The sequence below is a fragment of the Sylvia atricapilla genome, chromosome 16 (assembly GCF_009819655.1).
Source record: "Sylvia atricapilla isolate bSylAtr1 chromosome 16, bSylAtr1.pri, whole genome shotgun sequence".
Taxonomy (NCBI): Eukaryota; Metazoa; Chordata; class Aves; order Passeriformes; family Sylviidae; genus Sylvia; species Sylvia atricapilla.
The window spans coordinates 6,053,917-6,061,476 of record NC_089155.1 but is presented as its reverse complement, the minus strand read 5'-3'; positions in this window follow the sequence as shown (position 1 = coordinate 6,061,476).

Genomic DNA, 7,560 nt, shown 5'->3' with positions numbered 1-7,560 from the left:
CCCAGACAGATGGATTTCTTTCTTCTGTGAGGATTTATTTTAAATCAAGGGGCTAACTTCCCTGTTGGTCTGAGCACAAAGCATATGTGTATAGAGAAAAAAAGCCCAAACAAGTGTTTGATGCTGTTGCCAGCTGTCACTATTTCCTGGCAAGCCCAATGCTAGCTGGTGTCTGTCCTGAAGCCACGTGTGCTGGAATCATAAGATTAAATAACAATCCCAATTTTCATTAAAAGAAAAACAAACATGAAGAATAAATATTTGCTTTCATGATTCCAGGGAGCTTAAAGGCTTGAAGTAACCACGCTCTGAAAGCCAAGCAAAGGAAGCTAAAATATGTTATTCACATTTCAAACATGTTCATTTGTATGTCCCTCTTGTATTTCAAAGGTAATTTCCGAGCACTTCGGGGTGGGTGACTGTCCTTTGTTTCAAACACTGCCACCCTACTGCTGGCAGCAGGTGGGAGGCAGATGGAGATGATCAGGTGAAAATCAGTTTATAACTGGCTGTAAAGGTAAAGAAATACTCTGGCAATTAGAGAAGGCTCGTAATGACCTGCTTTTCTGACCACGGGAGCCTGTGCTCAGCTGTAGCATGCCCAGGAAGAGAAGAGGAAGAGGGTAGAGAGGTGTAGATGGCTGTAAAGATTAGGTCTCTGGGAAGGAACAACATCCAGCATTTTCAGCTCTGGTCTGCAGGAGCAGGCCCTCATGTTCCCCCATCTCCTGTCTCTGATGAGAATTGAGGTGGGTAGTCTCACCTGAGGTACAAGGGACGAGAAGCAGGCTGATTTTCCATCCCATTAATTTCCCAGTGACAGTCATGCTGGTGAGAACTGTCAACAGGGATGAGATGCAGGGATGAGATCCATTGTGTGTTTGAAGACTATGTGGAGACAGCATTTAGAGCCTGTCTCCACTCTGAGTCAAGGACCTGGGAGAAGGGGACAGATCAAATAACCTGCCCTCACTGCCTGTGCACCTCTGATGATCCAGAGCCCCAGCACTCCTGCTGAATGCCTGCCAAAGGCAGCCACAGGATGTTATCCCAGCACACACAGGACTGAGTGGTTAGTCCAGTGAAGAGATAGAAAAGGAGCTTCTTCATTCTTTTTCATGTGGAATAAAAAAGCACCTGGAACTCCTCTGCTGTGATTCATGGTTGGTTTTACCTCGGTATATGGCCTAAAAACTCCATATATGTAATATCAAATCTTTGAAGCAATAAATTCTCTTGGACTCCTTCCCATGAACTGCTCTATCAAGGTTGCCCTTTTTCTGGTTAATCTTAAATCAGTGCAGTTCCTACAAGAGATTTCTTATTGCTGGATTCAGCTTACTTGGAAAAAAACCCCATGAACTGTCCCAGAAGCAGCTTTGTCCTTCATTGGCATCCTCGATTTCAACTCTCACCTCCTTTGTCACTCCAGCCTGGAATCATCCTGAAACACTGGTCTTGCCACTCGTGGGCTGTGATTTATCCTGCTGGGTTCCCTGGGCCCACAGGCCATGTCCCATGTCACAGGAGATGGCTGCTCTGAGCATTGGCCTCCAACACACAACTTCTACGTTGCTTTTGAACACAAGAGCTTTCTGTGCCTGCAGCTCAGCCTAGGGATGATTTCCTGGAGAGCACCATCTCCAGCTGTGGAATCTTTTCATGATGTCCAAGCAAAGATCTGTGAAAGTGGTATTTTTAGGTCCTTTGGCCACTATGAAATGCATTCTTTTCATATTCCTTATATAACTTCCATCTGAAAGAGCCAGCAGGCTTTGGAGCCTTTTCCACAGCTTTCATATCTTAGTGGGAAGAGGGGGAAAAAAAGGCAAACAAGTTTTATGGCCTGCATATCATCTCTGACAAAAGCAACTATTGCTGCTATTAAACTTACAAGTGCACACACAGGCATAGATAGTCATGAACACCAAGAGGCTCAGCAACGTGGCACTGCTGAGCCAGGCAATTCCATGTGCCAGGCTGGCCAGTTCCCTCTGGGCTTAATGCAAATATCACCAACCAACTGGGGAACTCAGGCCACACACTGCACAAGTCCTTTCCACTCAGAGAGGCTGGAGGGAGAATGGTGAGGTGTGGGGGTTATGTCTAAAATCCCTCTCCCCATTCCAAATTGAGGTGTGACCCTGACAGTCATAAACACACCTAGCACTTGAAAAATTGCCAGCCAGGCCAATAAACATGGCAATATATTGTCAGCTTCTTCGTTATGTGAGAGTGAGCAGGAGAGCTTGGCACAAACAACTCTGCGGTCACGACCTGCAGTTCAGTGTCCTGGGAGAGAGAAGAGGCTGCTGGGACCAACAGAGTGCTCCCAGCTCAAACCCAGGGGAGGAAGAGCTGGCAAGAAGGTCTGGGAAAGAGAAGGTGTTTTGGGAACTGTGTTTCCTAGGATTACTCTAGCTTTGGATCTGGAGGGATGCCAGGCTTGCCTGATGGTGGCCAAAATCTTCCTGCGGCCTGAGGGCACCCCTAACCTGGAGTTCAGTCATGGCTTACACAAAGCCCTAGGCTCTGCTGCCAGGCTCCACTCCTGCCCCTCAATCTGGTGACTCTGCCTGGCTGGAACCTGCAGTCCCTTGGGATGCCATGGATTCACAAAGACCAGGGACCTCTTGCGAGCCTGGGGGACCCCACATCAGATCAGGGGTCAGGAGGAGCTGTTGTGATTCCCCAGCTCCTCCTAGAAACTGCTCTGGCAGCAAGAAACAGCACAAGAGCTGCCTGAGGGAATGCCTGGGTAGACAGACACCACAGAAAGCATCCCAAGTCAGACAGGAATTCCTCTCTGCTGCTGCCAACCCAGGTGTCAGCACTGGCTGGAACATGACATGCTCCCCCTCACTGACCGGGAAAGTCATTACAATAAAGTAACTCATAATACTCTGTTCCTTTCCAGGACTCTCCAAAACGTCACTGTGCCTTAAACCCACTTTTTAATTAATCCTGCTGATGGGTTAACTTACCATTAACCACTGACATGGAGCACACTGGCTCATGTGCATATCCTGGAATTCACTCAGAGCTGATTTTTGCAGGGACAAGCCACTGAGAAAAAAGCTTGAGGCAGAAGCAGCAAAGAGAAACCTTAGTGCCAAACCCAGAATGCCTGACTCAGACCTACAGCGCTTCCAGCACAGATAAATGATAACCATTGGGATCCTCACTTCTGAGTGGGTTTTAGCCCTCTCTTAACCATATTCTAAGGTGTGGGGTTAGAGTGGCACTTTCCCACCTGGGAGAGCACACGGGAGACCATTGAGGAGGCACAGGAGACAGCTCCAGCATTCCAGGCTCCTAATTTTCCATTGAAATCCTACAATTTCTTGCTTGCTGCTCCTCCCCTCACAGTCCATCATGCAGCTATATTCCTCCACCCCAAGGATGTGCAAAAATATCACTCAGGATTTACTCTAAAACCCAGCCCTTTTTCACTCCTTCCCACTCATATAGGGGCTTCTGATGAACCCCAGGCTGAAAGCCCCAAGAGCTGGAGCACCCAATCCAACCCTGCAGTGCTTCCCTCATTCTGTCCTTGGAAAGTATCCTCCACCATTTACCAACTGGTTTCTTGCAGGAGCAAACCTGAATGTTTTTACTGCTCCAACAGCTGCGGCCTGTGCCATGGAGGGGCTGCAAGGAGCAGCCAAGGTCCCTGGGCAGCCCCATCACAGCCCCTTTTGAGGCTGAATCCTGCCAGGGACCCATCCTGCCTCGGAGACAGCTGCTCTCCTCCCAGTGTGCAAGAGCACCATGAAACACAGTGAAAGGAAATGCTCGGTTCAGAGCAAACTGGGCGTTGGATTAGATGACCTTTAAAGGTTCCTTCCAACCTAAGTTATTCTGTAATTCTATAAAATTAAACTACAGAAATCCTGGAATATTTAAAACATTCAGAGGTCCTGCCAAGCACATTCCTCACCAAGCTTTTGCAAAAACACTGCTCATCTTGAAGCTGGTAAAGCCAAGGAGAGGGGAAGTCTTCCCTCAAAGCCTGGGCTGGGTAAGGCTGTGTGTCTGTGTCCCACCACACACTGGGCTTTCTGGGCGTCTGTGAGCACCTTAGCACAGCTTTATGTGCCTGGGTGGTGGTGCCTGGCTGTGTACAGCTGCTTTGGCAGCAAGTGCTACAGATTTGTGTGCATTTGCACATTAGTGCTTGTTTCCATAGTTGTGCATGTAGGTCTGGCCTGCCATCTGTGCACGGGGAGGACATGAGCAGAGCAGGGATGGTCTCCTGCAGCCCAGTGTGTGCTGCTCTCAACTGAGGCTCTCACTCGTGAGATCCTCTCCTCACACAGGGTGACAAGAGGCACAGAAGCCTGTCCTGGAGGATGCATACTTCCATCCCCTGAGTGGAAAATTTATGGTCATTTAGGGCATATTTTCTTAGTCACTTCATCCTCTGAGCGCAGAGGAATAGCTTTGGATTGTATCACAGCCAGGCAGCATGTCTGGAGCTTGGCATGGTCCTGCCTGGGGTGACTAGTAGGGATTTCTGCTCCCCCACAGCCCTTCCCATTCTGCTGCACTGATGCAGGAGAAGCAGGTCAGGCTTGAGATGGAAACCCTCACAATCAACCCTCACAATCAGGCAGACCTTGTCCGGCACAGCAGCATGAGTGACTCTGTGCTCTGATGCTGAGTTGCCCAAAAGGGTTCTGTAGATTGTGGGGCCCAGAAGTTCCACCTGCAACCCAGAGCCCCTCCTGGACTGAACTGCTCACAGATTATCTTTATTACAGGACTGTTATGTTTGTGCAGTTCAGTGATTTAATGTCAGTTTAAAGCCTTCTCTGAGCAGTGCTGTTTGAAACCATGCTCTCGCTTTTCAGCCTCAGCTTGCCAAGACTGTAAAACGTTTATTGCTAATGGTGGAAAAGCTTAAAGAAGCCAAGATAACTTTCCCAGGCTGGGTATTAAGACTGGGATTGGATAAGTAAATAAGTGAAGAGTATTACATGGACTTCATTAAATATCAACCAACACCAACAGCCACTCATTTATAACACAACGGCAGAGCATGGGAGCACCCAGGAGTGGAGCTGAGAAAGGTATGAATCACATGTGATAGCAGAGATGAACAGGAGAAGGGCTGGATTCCCCACGGGGCTCCAGGTGTGGTTCCCAAGGTCACAACTCCTGATGAAAACTCTTGCAAAGACTGTCGGTTTGGACCTGATGGAGCGGCAGAGCTGGTGGGGTTCATCTCCTCTCATCTGGGGAGCATTTTGGGCATGTGGTGCTGCATGTCCTTCTCCCTTCTGATGCAGTGGACAAGGACAAAATTCTCCTTCCTGGGAAGGAGAATTTAAATTCAGGCTACAGCTATCACATCTCCTGGAACTGTCAGTTCCTGGGTGTTTGTTTTCAGGTTTTAGCTTTTACTTCCTTATAGACAGGTTCGGTCTTTACTGGTTTCTAGTCACAGGATGCCAACACCAGGAAAAGTAAATTACAGCAGCTCTTGCTACAGTTCCTGTAATTTCCTGTGCCAGTATTTTCAAAGTCCCTGAACAGCTTGGCTTGATGCTTGAACCCCCTCACTTCCATTCACCACCCTCCATGAGTTCCATGAGAGCTGAACTCATGCTCTCCATGAGTTCAACATTCCCCACATAAGAAAAGCTGAGGTAAGGCAGTCACTTCATTTGGGGGCCATCCCCAGATTATATTTCACTCCTAGCTCTTCCTCATTGTGCAGTATCCTCACTTCTACTTTCCTTCATCATTCTCTCTCACCTGCCTAAGGCTCTTGCTTTTATTTTAATATTATTTTCTATTTCTCTCAATTGATTGTTACTGATTCTCCCTTATTTTCTGTCCTTCTTGCTCCCCAAAACAGAGCTTCATTCACATGTCAGTCCTTTCAAACATCCCTGCTCACTCCTAACACCCTGTTGCAGCAGCCATTAACCAGTCAGGACTGGAACTGTCACCTCCCTGCTAAATTTTCCTCCCTTGTTTAAGAGGTACAAATTCCAAGCAGATTTTGCAACCTTTAGCACAAATTCCTGTGAGCAGCTCCAGTACTTCCCAGCTGTTTGGTGTTTTGAAGCCTTTTCTCAGATCAGCAATTAGGTGGATCAGGTGATCCAGGAAATTCTGTCATCCCTTCAGCTGGGAGGCCACAGATCCATCTCCACAGCACACACCTGGGACTCCAGGTCCCACCTGCCTGCTCCTGTCACACTTGTGCTGCAGGTCTCTGTGCCCAGGAGCTGTATGAATGGAAATGGGAGCAATGCAAAATCTCTTGACCTCCTGAGGTCCCTTCCAACCTTATTTATCCCACAAATCTACTGGAAAGGGCACGGAGCAACATCAAAAACAGGTCCAGTTTACTCAGATCCGAGCTGGATCCAGCTTCGAGCAGCAGCTTGCCAGGTTGCACCCAGGTCTGGGCTTGACCACGAGCACAGGCTGGAATGGATGTGTTCCCCTTCCCTGGAACACAGGTGGACACCTGGGATACACCATTTGTTTCCATGTTGGCATATCTCTAACCAAGTGTCACTGAAACATTTTCTACTTTGGAAGGGTGAACCCTTGGCAGAGAAACAAATCAGCTGAGTCCTGTATGGCGCACGAGGGCCTTGATTCCCACTGCGGCTTCCCGGGATTCCCACTCTTTGTCCAACTATCTCTGACTCCCTCTCCTGGCTGAGAACACGGCTTACAGCGAGAGGGAAGGGCAGGAACCTGGGGACAGTCAGGATGCTGAGGCATTTCCAATTAACCTCTGTGTTATCTGTGGGGATGAACGTGCCACTTCTCCCTCCCCAGCACTCCCCGGTGAACCTTTTTTAATGCTGCAAACCTGGGAGTGACTTTTTTTTTTTTTTTTTTTTTTTTTTTTAATTACAAATTCCATGCAGACAGGTCAGGCATCACCACCTGACCTCGTGTGGGATTGTAAGGTTTTCTATCCTGTCAAAAACCAAACCAAACTACCCCAAAATTCTCCTTTTATTAACATTTAGTCCCGCAGATGGTGCTGTGGCCCCGTTCTCGGCTGCCTTTCCCCTCTGATCGGGTCGCTGCTGCCTCACAAGTACCGGTTTTTCCTCCCACAATAGAAGGAAAAAGGCTGTGCTCTAGCTGGGAGAGGCCCTGAGATGCATATATATATATATGAAAAAATATAGGATATCTATGTTCTTCTGTATGTGTGTGTGCATATATATGTATGTACATAAAAATGTATTTTATATATGCGATTATATATTATATATAAATAATATAGGTTATTACCTATATTCTAATAATATAGATTATATAGGTAAAGATATTTGCTGTATGTTATATAGTTACATACATTAAATAGCAACAACATATATGTACACATTACATATATCCATGCATAAGTGTATTTAAATGTATATATATGCATACATATATATGTATATATACATACACACACATACATATGCATAATAAAAATATATTTCATACATAATAGTCTATACATTAAAATTTATTTTACAGGTGTAAAATGCATTTATAAAATATGTCTTGTAAAAGATGTGTATTACTTACATA